The following is a 14,978-nucleotide window of genomic DNA, read 5'->3' as shown; positions in this document are numbered from 1 at the left end:
TTTTGTGACAGATAATGCACCATAGGAGGTACAGTTTGTGTCTGCAGCACATAAGTTGTTAGCGCCTTTAGAAAAGACATGAAAATGTGACAACCAAGAACAGCAACGCAAGAAAAAATACCCCGAAAACACAAATATGGCTGGAATGTTTCAAGTTGCCAAAATGGGTAAGGAGCAGGATGTATCTATACTATATATGTATATGTATCTCGTATACTATACAAGACAAACATTTAGAAGCTGAATCGCCATCAGCTGGTGAAAAATAACTCTAATGTAAAGTAATGTTGAGACGACATCAAGACGCTGTCTGGAAGTCCGTGTTAGACGTTCCGACAGGCGATGATCTGATCAGGCCTCTGATCTACGTGGAAAACATCTGTCCAGCTACGCTTCAGTTTTTCTTTGGTCACGCCCAGCTTTTTGAGGAAGATGATGTCAAGCTTTCAGCCAGTGTTTTCGAGCACTAACTGAACACAGATGTGGCACCAACAGGGCAGGAAAGGAAACAAAAGTAGGAATTATAATTAACCGAAGCCTGAGTGGAAATAGAGATAAAAAACTGAAACAGGAAATGACTTCACAAATCCGGGCTTTTGGCTCATACAGGCTAAACCAAACCGCACAGATCTTATTCACTAAAGCTAACCGAGTTCTGTCGACCTAAACGTAAAAGAAAAGGCGAGACCTTTAGTTGGCTCATGTAGAAGATGCACAATGAACATAGTCTAGTTCGGTAACTCGGCTGAACCACAGAAGAATACAACAATAAATGGTAAATGGCCTGTATTTATATAGCGCTTTACTAGTCCCTAAGGACCCCAAAGCGCTTTATACATCCAGTCATCCACCCATTCACACACACATTCACATAAGGGCTGAACGAACAAACACAAAGGACGAGAAAAAGGAAACAAGACCTCGACATCAAAAGAGACTAACCGTAAAAAAAATTAGAACAAAAGATTATCAGATCGAGGATTAACAAGAAGTCGCAGACAAACCACAAGCAAGACAGAGGAGCACAGCCTGACACTGACACTACAATAAAGGAATCCAAACAGGAAGCAAAACTCAGGACTTCAATTCAGTTTTATTTATATAGTGCCAAATCACAACAACAGTCATCTCAGAGCAATTTATACTGTAAAACTCCCTTTTAACGGAAAGAAGCCTCCAGCAGAACCAGGCTCAGGGAGGGGCGGCCATCCACCCCGAGCAGTTGGGGTGAAGGGAGGAGGACGGGTGTATAAACACATGGACGATCTGATATCAGATCGTGCATAAACACATAGTGAGTGAAAAAGGCGCGCGAAGAAGAAACACCAGGGCATCATGGGAATCCCCCAGCAAACTACACTTAATGCTTTAGCAAAAAGGAAAGTTTGAAGCCTAATCTTGAAAGTAGAGATAGTGTCTGTCTCCTGAATCCAAACTGGAAGCTGGTTCCATAGAAGAGGGGCCTGAAAACTGAAGGCTCTGCCTCCCATTCTACTTTTAAATACTCTAGGAACAACAAGTAGGCCTGCAGTGTGAGAGCTCAAGTTCAAGAAATAAAACACCACCTCACAAGGACAAGGAAACCTAATATGAATAATAATGAATTCCAAAGAGGAATTCAAAACTCAAAACAAAACCCTGCCTTTATCACCTGAACCTAACCAGTTGTAACCAAGGTATGGATTGTTTTTTCATACATGATTTGCAAAACTGAAAATCCAAATGACAAAAATGGAAAAACCGAATTCTTCAGTGAAGTCCAGCACGTGAAAGAGGAAACTGTTCAAAGGACTGAAGGCAAGTCCGAGTGAACCTGCCCTCACGCGCCCGCACATCTGACATTTAGAAAGCTTCCATGATATCAGAGAGATGAGAAGTGAAAGACAAAGCCAGCTGTAATTATCCCATGATAAGGGGAAGCCCCAAAGGTCACATGCCGAAAACCACTAAGTCACAAGCAAGTTCTACAGGCCTGGTATTAAAAAAAGGAAGTGAAACACATTAATTCAGCAGGGGGGTGGACTTATATGCCCATGAAGAGAACGTGCGACAAAGAAGTGAGACTTAGTTAATCGTAAGGGGTTCCTCATAATAACAACCAAAGACTTTATCAGGTTAATGATCAAACGTTAACCTTTAAAAACTTCAGTCACAAAAAATAACAACAATTTCACTGCAGCCCCATAAAGTCACAACTTCTCTTTGATTCAACCTATAAAATTGTCACATTAAGATCATTAAAACATCAGATTCTCATTATTATCCTTTTAAATGCTAAACGTAGCATGCTAACATGCTAATAGGCTAATGTGAAACAGGAAATATGTTTAAATTCTGTTTAAACGTTCCTTCCAGTAACACCATTAGTGTTTTAATTATACATAATTATATAACAATGACTGATATTATATATTTAACATCTCCAGTCACTAAGATAACCAGATATCAAAAGTATTTCATTTTTATTAAAGGACATGTCTAAAATTAGCCTTAGCTAACGCTAACCACTAGCACAAAAAGGCTTATTGGATTTTAACTTTTACGTCTATTTTTAGCTTCCATTTTATTTTATGGATTTTGTTTATAGTGTGAGTTAATGATATAATTTATATAATTACAATTTCGATCAGAATGTTTAGTTACGTGTTTTGGCTTTGGAGGCCAGTTTACTGCCTGATTTTCACTGAGATTAATATTTGTAGTGAAAATTACCAGAAACACAATTATCTCTTTAATAAGTGATTTAAAAATATTTTGGAGCACTCTGGTGCTGACTTGTGCATTACTGGTGTGATCTTAGAAGGTGATGGAGAACTTTACACCGCTGGGCAGAAATCAATATTGAATAATCAGCAGACTTTTTAGTAACTTACTAAAACAAAATATATATACACGGTATAAATGACGTCTGTCTGCTTGACAGACTGGAAGAAAAATGTTTAAAAGACACTAAAAGCTGATGATACGACTCATCAAGTCAACAGCTTTAAAACATCAGTGAAAAAAGCAGGTTGGGTAAATTCTCTGAAAAAAGACTTCTCATAAAAGTCAACTGCGGATAAAATCCGCACAAAGGCGAAGGGAAGAGTCTGAGCGGTGGCTCAGATTTTAAAGGAACTTCTGTCATTTTACATAATTTATGGGCCATAAAATGTATATTCAGACTTGGAAAACTCAAGAATCTGCGCTTTCACTTCTTGTGAAAACCACAAATGATGAGCAGCTGTTCAGCAGCTGTGCACTCTGGAGTCTTCAGTGGAGATTTTTCAGTATTGTGTAATGAGAAAGTTAAAGGCCGCAGGGCGGATGTTTTACTGAGGCTTTGGCGCCACCTGCTGGTCACAATTGAATACAACAGTTCATGAGTTGCATGAAAAAACATTTCACGTTCAGGACTGAGGTAGTTCCTCAGATGGAACATATCCGAGCCTTCTCAGGTTCCTGGAGGCTGGAGGGGAGATGGAGCCATGATCTGCTCGACCATCGAGCCTATCCCAGCTGTCATAGGACGAGAAGCGGGGTGCAACCTGGACAGGTCGACAGGTTGGATCAGAGGTAACACAATGAGGCAGACCAACTTTCACACCTCGATCCATTTAAAATGACCAATTAACCTAACATGGATGTGTTTGGAGCCAAACTCCACACAGAAAGAGCGCACACTGGATTTACAACCAAAAATAAAAGAAAGAAAGAAGAAAAGCAACGAATAAAAGAAACACCATCAACAGTTAAGGTGGTGTTTTTAGCTGCTAACAGCTTGTGTCTTTACGTGATGTCATAGGCAGCATCATGCTGTCGAAGTTAAAACCAAACCGAAGTACCAATAAAATCTCTGATGGCCGCCAACTGTTGCATGATGTAACTTCCACAGCCGGTGAAAGTGCACTGATGTCCTCAGTGTACCTGGAGCAATGTGCTCAGGATGAGGCACCAACTTAGTTTCACATTAACATGATTTAAAAAAAGAAGTTCAAAGCACCAGTCAGCTCTCAGTGTCAGGTGTGGAGGGGAGAAGACAGCTTCATGCAGAAGAGAACAGTCATCATGATTTCTGAAGCGTCATGCAGCCCTGCAGCATCTTCATCATCAAGTCTCTCAGCAGTCCTGGTCGTACACAAAATTCTGATGTACTCCTCCCTGATATGCTTCAGCTGTGGCTGCGGTTTAGCTTTCAGCTCATCATGCACCACAGACCTGAGTCTTCTACGACGTACCTGCCACGTGAAAGCAGCTGGAGAAAATCAGCTTCTTAGCACCTGAACAAAGGGTAAACCTGAAGTTCTGCATACTGATAAGACTAAAAAGAAAAACCCTTCTTTATTTTCAGAGGTTTAACCCTCACAGGGCGCTGGGTTCATGCCTGGGATCCTCTGTGTTGTTGTGTACATGCATGGTTGTTTGATCAGTTTTTTTTTCCTTTATTGCAGTTTTTCCTTTCAGTCTTTGAACTTTAAAAATGTTTTATTTGCATTTCTCATTCTTTTTTGGGCCTAATTATATTTTATTAACATTTAGAATATTTGATATTTTTGCATTTGTGTTCATATTTCTGACATTATTGTATTTACAGTTAAGTTCTCCAATCCAAACAAGATCTCACTTAAAATGAGTTAAATGTTTACAGAGGGTTCAGTCTTCTTTGACTCTTTATTTTGCAGATCTGTGCCTGCAGATGGCGCTGCGCTCCTGCAGTCAGCCTCAGAGGGGCCTCCCACAGCTTGTTTCCATCTCCTTAGTTTTACAAAAGAACCTGTTTAGTTAAATAGAGAACAATTGAAGTCACTGGACCTTAGCTCTTAATTCTCTTACTGGAGCAGGCAGCGATGTTTGTTTGTAGCACAACGGAGTGTGAATCAGTTGTTGGGAGGTCGGACAGCGCTGTGCAAGCATGCTGTGCTGGAAACTTGAAGACGTGTTCAAACACTTTACTGGTTTTTTTCATCTAATTTGGGGCAGACCTGTGCGTCATCAGATATTGTTGTAGATTCATTAATGCTCTGCACGACTGCTTGAGCACACAAAGCGCTTTACACAGCTACTAACAGCCACACTCAGAGAAAGAGTCTTGCCCAAGGACACTCCAGCAGTTACACTGAAAATGTGTCTGAAGCATAGACTGTACATTAAAGATGGGTGTAGCTGCTGTGGCCCCACTCACTGTGGTTAGTGAAGCTCTGCTTTGAAGCCCAACAAGTTGTTTCTTGGAACCAGAAGTGACCAAACGTGTTAGTGCTACTTGCTTATTAGCACTCAGAACAACCAATTAGAATCTCAGAATTTCGCTCATCAGCATTGGAGCTCAGACTCCTTGGCCGGCCTGACGCACACAGCAGCATATTATTGGTCAGATAATTGTGTTCCAACAGCACAAGCATGGTCAACACGAAGTAACCCCCCCCCCCCCCCCCCCCCCGCGTTGTGAATCACTTCCTGCCACCATATTTGTTATTTGCGTTAATACTTGTGTGATATCTGCTTTTGAATAATTCTTTGCCCGAGGCAGTAATTAACTCCTAACTAACGGCTCAACAATTGATCTCGCCTTGTGCTCGACCCCCTGAGAGTCATTAAGTGTCTGTGTGTAATAACAGATCTGCGCCCTCAGAGGAAAACCGCTGCCGGTAACTGCCGCGTAACTCGAGCCCGAAGCTTGCCAGAACAGATCCATCATCATTTACGTCGTGCTGAGCGCTGTTTGTCTCCACAGCTCCTCGACCGCCAAAGGTCAGCGCACGAGAGAGTGTTTAGTGGCTCCGAGCCGCGAATGAAAGGCGGGCCTTGAAAAGCCGAGTGAGTGTCTGTGAGGAAATGAGCGTGAAATGAATGTCACATTGAAATCAAAGGCAGGGAAGATGAATGAGAGGGGCGGGTGGAAATCACCTGGACTGAGCGATGGAAGGATGGATAGACGGATGGATGCAAGGAGGGAGGGAGCAGTAATTATTAGTGATTGAGCAGCCCCCCCTCCCCCGTGCGTTTCATTAGCAGCAGGCTGTTCACACACAATCTGGCCTCTGTTGAGCCACGCAGAGCCCCCGGTTTATTTGACCATCTGAAATCTTAACAGTTAATACCTGTATATTTCCAGCATAATATTGTCTCTGGCAGAGATCGCCAGAAAACATATCCCTGTGAAAATAAACGGCCACATTCACATGCCAGGTAATACAAGGGCCATGTGCCGAAAACAGAGGGGGCAGCTGGAGAGGGGCCGAGGGGAGGAGGTCACACAGGTGAGTCGAAGGAAAGGAGCTATGGAGAGAAACTTCAAAATCAGCTTCATGTTATAATATTTCTGAGGAAATAGAGTTATTGATGACAGTCTGACGTTAATCGCTGATCTCCAAAGCAATCGTGGATTGCTCCATTTAAAGCTGGATCCATATTCAGAGTGAAAACTCTGAGCAAACCAAAGAGCAAACTTCATTTAAAAAGCGGGGAAAAAAACTTCAAAAGAGGAACGACTGTACGATGGAGGAGAAGAGACAGAACTGGCTGATCAGCATCCAGTGTATAAATAGTCCAGCCAACCTAACATACGGCATGAAGGAAAACTAACCTTCAAAGTAGGAAAGTAACAAGATATCAATACAGATGTGAAGATAAACAGATGTAATTAACAAAGAAATGAGATGAGGATGAGGAAGAGCACACAGGGAAACCGAAGCTTACAGAAAAGAAATTTATCATATGAAGTAAAAACAGAAACCAAAATTATCCACACTCCCTAGGAATCCTAAACTGAGGGTCCGCTCTCTCTTCTTCGCTAAACTGTCCAATAAAAGTGAAAAGTCCCCAAATCAAAGGTGGAAAAGAGCCAGGGATGAAGGAAAGGCTACTGAAGGCCCTGTTTTCTCGTGTCTCCCCTGAAATCACTCAGCCCACTCAGACTGAAATATCTGAGAAACTAACAGCTGGACTGTCGATCGTCTGGCCAGCGAGCAGAGAGACGTGAAGAGCAAATGGGTGTCATAAACTGTATTCAAGGTCTGTCAGGCAGGATGTTCAGGACAGGTGTTGTTTGCACATGTTTGGTTTCATAAATCTTCAGAGTGAAGACGCAGCATGAGTGTGAAAGGCAAGCTCCAAATCACAATATTAAAAAGAGAAGAAGAAACTATAAGTGCTCACCCTATTAGAGCACTTGGCTCTCGCTCTGCAGGCCTACTTGTTGTTCCTAGAGTATTTAAAAGTAGAATGGGAGGCAGAGCCTTCAGTTTTCAGGCCCCTCTTCTGTGGAACCAGCTTCCAGTTTGGTTTCAGGAGACAGACACTATCTCTACTTTCAAGATTAGGCTTCAAACTTTCCTTTTTGCTAAAGCATACAGTGGGGCAAAAAAGTATTTAGTCAGCCACCGATTGTGCAAGTTCCCCCACCTAAAATGATGACAGAGGTCAGTAATTTGCACCAGAGGTACACTTCAACTGTGAGAGACAGAATGTGAAAAATAAATCCATGAATCCACATGGTAGGATTTGTAAAGAATTTATTCGTAAATCAGGGTGGAAAATAAGTATTTGGTCAATAACAAAAATACAACTCAATACTTTGTAACATAACCTTTGTTGGCAATAACAGAGGTCAAACGTTTACTATAGGTCTTTACCAGGTTTGCACACACAGTAGCTGGTATTTTGGCCCATTCTTCAGGAGTACTTCCTCAGGAGGCTGAGGTCTTTTAACATCTGCAGGAAGCTCCTGAGGATGTTTTACCAGTCGGTGGTTGCTGGAGTACTTTTCTATGCTGTGGTGTGCTGGGGGAGCAGCACAGCAAAGAGGGACTCATCCAGGCTGGAGAAACTGATCAGGAGGGCTAGCTCTGTGGTCGGCATGAAGCTGGACACTCTGGTGACAGTGGCAGAGAAAAGGACATTAAAGAAACTGATGGACATTATGGACAATGCTGGGCATCCTCTGCACACGGCCATAAACAACCAGAAGAGTCTGTTCAGTGACAGGTTGCTTCTCCCCAAGACAAGAACTAACAGACTTAAAAACTCCTTTGTCCCACACGCCATCAGACTGTTTAACTCCTCTCTGGAGGGGAGAGGGAGGGGAAACAGGGGGACAAAGGAGGGGGGAACAACTAAGCTGTAGTGCCTCTTCACCTCACTGTACAATACCTTGTGCAATACTTTTTGTAAATAGTCAACAGTGCAATAGACCTCAATACTTGAAATGTGCAATTCACTTGTATTTTTATTTTTTATTCCTATTTATTCTATTTATCCCCTTTGTATATTTTATTTATATTTGTTTCTGTATTTATATATATGTGTGTGTGTGTGTGTGTGTGTGTGTGTGTGTGTGTGTGTGTGTGTGTGTGTGTGTATGTATATATATATATATATATATATATATATATATATATATATATATATATAACAATTCTGTAACTGTAACTTCGGTCGTTGCTGTGCTTTTTGGAAGTCGAATTTCCCAGAGGAACCCACCCGAGGGATTAATAAAGTTCTATCTTATCTTATCTTATCTTATCTTATTCCTCCATGCAGATCTTCTCGAGAGCAGTGATGTTTTGGGGCTGTCGCCGAGCAACACGGACTTTCAACTCCCGCCACAGATTTTCTATGGGGTTGAGGTCTGGAGACTGGCTAGGCCACTCCAGGACTTTCAAATGCTTCTTACGGAGCCACTCCTTTGTTGCCCGGGCGGTGTGTTTTGGATCATTGTCATGTTGGAAGACCCAGCCTCGTTTCATCTTCAAAGTTCTCACTGATGGAAGGAGGTTTTGGCTCAAAATCTCACGATACATGGCCCCATTCATTCTGTCCTTAACACGGATCAGTCGTCCTGTCCCCTTGGCAGAAAAACAGCCCCATAGCATGATGTTTCCACCCCCATGCTTCACAGTAGGTATGGTGTTCTTGGGATGCAACTCAGTATTCTTCTTCCTCCAAACACGACGAGTTGAGTTTATACCAAAAAGTTCTACTTTGGTTTCATCTGACCACATGACATTCTCCCAATCCTCTGCTGTATCATCCATGTGCTCTCTGGCAAACTTCAGACGGGCCTGGACATGCACTGGCTTCAGCAGCGGAACACGTCTGGCACTGCGGGATTTGATTCCCTGCCGTTGTAGTGTGTTACTGATGGTGACCTTTGTTACTTTGTGCCAGCTCTCTGCAGGTCATTCACCAGGTCCCCCCGTGTGGTTCTGGGATCTTTGCTCACCGTTCTCATGATCATTTTGACCCCACGGGATGAGATCTTGCGTGGAGCCCCAGATCGAGGGAGATTATCAGTGGTCTTGTATGTCTTCCATTTTCTGATGATTGCTCCCACAGTTGATTTTTTCACACCAAGCTGCTTGCCTATTGTAGATTCACTCTTCCCAGTCTGGTGCAGGTCTACAATACTTTTCCTGGTGTCCTTCGAAAGCTCTTTGGTCTTGGCCATGGCGGAGTTTGGAGTCTGACTGTTTGAGGCTGTGGACAGGTGTCTTTTATACAGATGATGAGTTCAAACAGGTGCCATTCATACAGGTAACGAGTGGGGGACAGAAAAGGTTCTTACAGAAGACGTTACAGGTCTGTGAGAGCCAGAGATTTTCCTTGTTTGAGGCGACCAAATACTTATTTTCCACCCTGATTTACGAATAAATTCTTTACAAATCCTACCATGTGGATTCATGGATTTTTTTTTCACATTCTGTCTCTCACAGTTGAAGTGTACCTCTGGTGCAAATTACTGACCTCTGTCATCATTTTAAGTGGGGGAACTTGCACAATCGGTGGCTGACTAAATACTTTTTTGCCCCACTGTATAGTTAAGGCTGGACCAGGTGACCCTGAATCCTCCCTTAGTTATGCTGCAATAGGCCGCCGGGTGATTCCCATGATGCACTGGGTGTTTCTTCTTCATGCACTGTGTTAACAGACCTCTCTGCATTGAATCATATCTGTTATTAACCTCTGTCTCTCTTCCACAGCATGTCTTTATCCTGTCTTCCTTCTCTCACTCCAACCAATCACAGCAGATGGCCCCGCCCCTCCCTGAGCCTGGTTCTGCTGGAGGTTTCTTCCTGTTAAAAGGGAGTTTTTCCTTCCCACTGTCGCCAAAGTGCTTGCTCATAGGGGGTCATGAGATTGTTGGGTTTTTCTCTGTATGTGTTATTGTAGGGTCGACCTTACAATATAAAGTGCCTTGAGGTGACTGTTGTTGTGATTTGGTGCTCTCTAAATAAATAAAGTAAATAATAAAAATAACATCTACAAAACTAACATGAAACATTTAATAACTCACTGACATGTTGAGCCATCAAATAGTTCCACAAATCCATCCATAAATGTTTTATGTTTCTACAGACAGCAGAGGAGGAGAGAGGGTCACACACGGAGTTTGGGCTGGAAATCTAACCTCGTGTCTCTGATGGACTCTGGGTCTCCACCACTAAAACAAATTCTTCTTCTTTTGTTTTATTTTAATGGACGTTACCTGCTGATTCACAGAAATTATCATTAACTATCACTAACACAACAGATGACTTACACACAGCCCACAGTGCATCGTATCTGACACATACACAGTTTTTGACCTCTGCATCATCAGTTTGATTTTTAAACCCGCTTATTTGTTTTTGCTCGAGTCAGAAACAAACTGTGACAATAAATCGCTCAAAAAAAAGCCAAATGTAGCAAAAACAATAAAACATGAAAGATTTTATGTGCAAAATGATGTTCAACGTCTTTTAAAAATTTTCAGAAGACTCAATAAAAAAATCTGTCAGTTATATCATGACTCAGACTTTACAGGGTTAAAACCCAAACTGTGCTAACCTGAGCCTGAGTGTTGGATTCTGCAGAAAAGTAAAAAGTATAAACAGTCTTTGATTTGTTTCTGTTAAAATGATTTTTGTCCTGATTATGGCGCTCTGGGCAGGGATGCTGCTTTTGCTTCCTCTGTTTCCGGCTGAAACCTGTGCTGTCTCCCCCCCCCCCCGTGGTGCTGCCCCGCCCATAAATCACAAGGATAACTCAAGTACGAATTCAAGTCAAGTTTGTAAACAATCTGGGCCATAATTCTCTGCTGCATCAAGACGTTACTGCTCTCTCCTCTCTGGCAGGTTCCTGGTGACTCCCAGAGACGAGACTTACCTGTTTCTTAGCCTGAGAATTCAAATGTGCATTGGTCTTGAGTTCTGCTGTTCAGTCAGTTCATTCCTGTAATATGACTCTTGGAAGAAATATGTTTAGTCCTCGTGGGGTTAGAAGACAGTCACCGTCTGTGGAAACACAGAAACACCTGCACGCTGTGATGCAGCATCATTATGTTACCGTGGCTGCGTTTAAAGGAAAAGGGGACTGCGATTGCCACCGTCGTCACCAGAGACGTGTTTACATACAGTTTATCGGGATGTAGAGTGGGATTTCTTTTTCCCGGAGCAGGCAGGTTTCAGGGAAGAGGAGAGGTGTGAGCAAACATTTCCTGAGTGAAGGTGAATGACGGCGCTGTAGAAAAGCACCTGTGGTTCAGGTGGAAAAGCAAAAAGGCCTCTGCCTCAGAGAAGGAGCTCTTTCTGTGAGGATCGACCCTCTCACCACACAGAATCTTAAAGGTTTATTACTGCTTTTAACGAATACCAGGACGGTCTCTGAAAACAAACTGCAGCAGATGAGGGAGGAGAATTATTAACAATACAGTGGACCTTTGGACACTACTGTGATACCACTCTGACCTTTCTTAGACTGAGTCACAGAGACGCCTTTCTGGTCCCTTTTGTTTCTCTTTGTGTTCTTTGGGTCGATTTTTGCTTTGCTCCACTGTTTAAGTGGACTCAGATGCAAACAGGAAGACACGGAGTGAAACTGGAGGATCAACAGAGGTGGCTTCTGACAGGAGAGGGCTAGCTTTAGGGGACAGATGGAGTGAGCATCAACATCTGGCAGCGACTGGATGAACGAGCTGATGTGTCCATAGTGAGGTCAGGTGTTTCGGCCCAGAGAAACTGGTTGCAGTGACTGAAGCATCACCCATTGGTTCTGTTATCATCTAATGCTAGCTAGACTTAGGCTGTATGTATGCAGGTACCCGTGTCTGTGCATCACACACAAGGATAGGCCCTAATCAGAGCTCAGTAACGTGAGATGAACACATGGACACAGGTGAGATGGACACAGATGAGATGAACACAGGTGAGATGGACACAGGTGAGATGGACACAGGTGAGATGAACACAGGTGAGATGGACACAGGTGAGATGGACACAGGTGAGATGGACACAGGTGAGATGCACACAGGTGAGATGGACACAGTGGACACAGGTGAGATGCACACAAGTGAGATGCACACAGGTGAGATGAACACAGGTGAGATGGACACAGGTGAGATGAACACAGGTGAGATGGACACAGGTGAGATGGACACAGGTGAGATGGACACAGTGGACACAGGTGAGATGCACACAGGTGAGATGGATACAGGTGAGATGGACACAGGTGAGATGAACACAGTGGACACAGGTGAGATGGACACAGGTGAGATGGACACAGTGGACACAGGTGAGATGGAAACAGGTGAGATGGACACAGTGGACACAGGTGAGATGCACACAGGTGAGATGAACACAGGTGAGATGGACACAGGTGAGATGGACACAGTGGACACAGGTGAGATGGACACAGGTGAGATGGACACAAGTGAGATGCACACAGGTGAGATGCACACAGGTGAGATGGACACAGTGGACACAGGTGAGATGCACACAGGTGAGATGCACACAGGTGAGATGCACACAGGTGAGATGGACACAGTGGACACAGGTGAGATGGACACAGGTGAGATGAACACAAGTGAGATGCACACAGGTGAGATGGACACAAGTGAGATGCACACAGGTGAGATGCACACGGGTGAGATGAACACGGGTGAGATGCACACGGGTGAGATGGACACGGGTGAGATGGAGACAGGTGAGATGAACACAGGTGAGATGGAGACAAGTGAGATGGACACAGGTGAGATGAACACAGGTGAGATGCACACAGGTGAGATGGATACAGGTGAGATGGACACAGTGGACACAGGTGAGATGGACACAGGTGAGATGCACACAGGTGAGATGCACACAGGTGAGATGGACACAGTGGACACAGGTGAGATGGACACAGGTGAGATGAACACAAGTGAGATGCACACAGGTGAGATGGACACAAGTGAGATGCACACAGGTGAGATGCACACGGGTGAGATGAACACGGGTGAGATGCACACGGGTGAGATGGACACGGGTGAGATGGAGACAGGTGAGATGAACACAGGTGAGATGGAGACAAGTGAGATGGACACAGGTGAGATGAACACAGGTGAGATGAACACAGGTGAGATGGACACAGTGGACACAGGTGAGATGGACACGGGTGAGATGGACACGGGTGAGATGGAGACAGGTGAGATGAACACAGGTGACATGGACACAGGTGAGATGGTCACAAGTGAGATGGAGACAGGTGAGATGGACACAGGTGAGATGGACACAGGTGACATGGACACAGGTGAGATGGACACAGGTGACATGGACACAGGTGAGATGGACACAGGTGTGAGCTGAAACCTTGCTGTGTGCTTTGGGCAAAGAAAACTCAGTGAAGCTGCTTTTTTGTAATTTCACTTAGCAGCTTTCACCAGCAGAGGGCAGCATTTTACCTGTGGGTATGTTGACGTGTTTTTAGGTGTGCATTGCTAGTTTTAATCTTTTTTTTTGTTTTTTTGTTTAGCCCCACCCCATTTTATCAAGTGGCTCTTTTTGTCACGTGTTCCATTACTAATCTTTTGGGGGACTGCACCTAAAATTAATGGGATGTTTTTAACCCTTTGACTTAAAGATGAAAGTCTGCACTTCAGTCTGATCGATTTAATGTTCACTGTGTTTGTGCAAAGAGGAAAAACTACAAAAAGTGTGTCACTGTCCATATTCTCACAGTATGGATCTACCTGCATTTGCCAGCACAGGTGTTTCTCTGCACTGAGACATTTCAGATACATCACAAACATTTTAAGGTAAGACGTCTAAAGTGTTTCCAGCAAACATTAATCAGATTGAGCTGTGTATTACAGATGTTAGTGGATCATCCACCAATAAATTAGCTCATAAGCATATATTAACTGATGCCAAATACACACGATATTAACCAATAACCAGTAAGTGATTATAAATCATTTGATGCAAACAGAAAAGCTTCAGATGTTTACTACGTGACTTTTTGCAATGCGAGTTAAATTTAACATAACGTCCACTGTGGTGAACATGGCACAGCAATAAGGGAACAGCCATATTTGTGGCGTTTGGTTAAAAATAAAGAATCAAAGACTCATTAATAATATTTTGCGTGATGTCACAGCTCAGCTGATGGCAGCAGCAGAGCGACAGCGAGGACATGAAATGAGACTCATAACAGAAAATCTTAAATTTGGCAGCATAAATAAGGATAAATGGGGAGTTACACTAAACACAATGTTATCATGTATGTTATCAAACTGATCCTGTATTACAGAATTAGTGTGTTTTATTAATACAAATCCATAGTAACTGAAGTCACACTGTAACATCAGCAGCTGATTAAATTCCATAATTTATTTTGGGTAAAAGAACCCCCATTAATCATCTCCTAGTGCATTACCTGCACAGGTGTGTATTATAATAATGAACATACACAGTAATCCAACTTGAAACCTGTTCATGTTCTAATTCAACATGCAGGAAATTACTGAATCTGTACAGTGGACCATTCATTTGTTTGAATATTTCATGTTTAAACTACGAAGGTCTTAAATAATCAGGCCCCATCTTATCTTAATGACCTTGTAGTACCATATCACCCTATTAGAGCACTTGGCTCTCGCTCTGCAGGCCTACTTGTTGTTCCTAGAGTATTTAAAAGTAGAATGGGAGGCAGAGCCTTCAGTTTTCAGGCCCCTCTTCTGTGGAACCAGCTTCCAGTTTGGATTCAGGAGA

This window comes from Copadichromis virginalis, linkage group LG5, assembly GCF_057382275.1.
Source record: "Copadichromis virginalis isolate Kocher_CV1m ecotype Utaka linkage group LG5, C_Virginalis_male_GT1.1, whole genome shotgun sequence".
NCBI classification, from domain to species: Eukaryota; Metazoa; Chordata; class Actinopteri; order Cichliformes; family Cichlidae; genus Copadichromis; species Copadichromis virginalis.
This window is presented reverse-complemented; position numbering follows the sequence as displayed.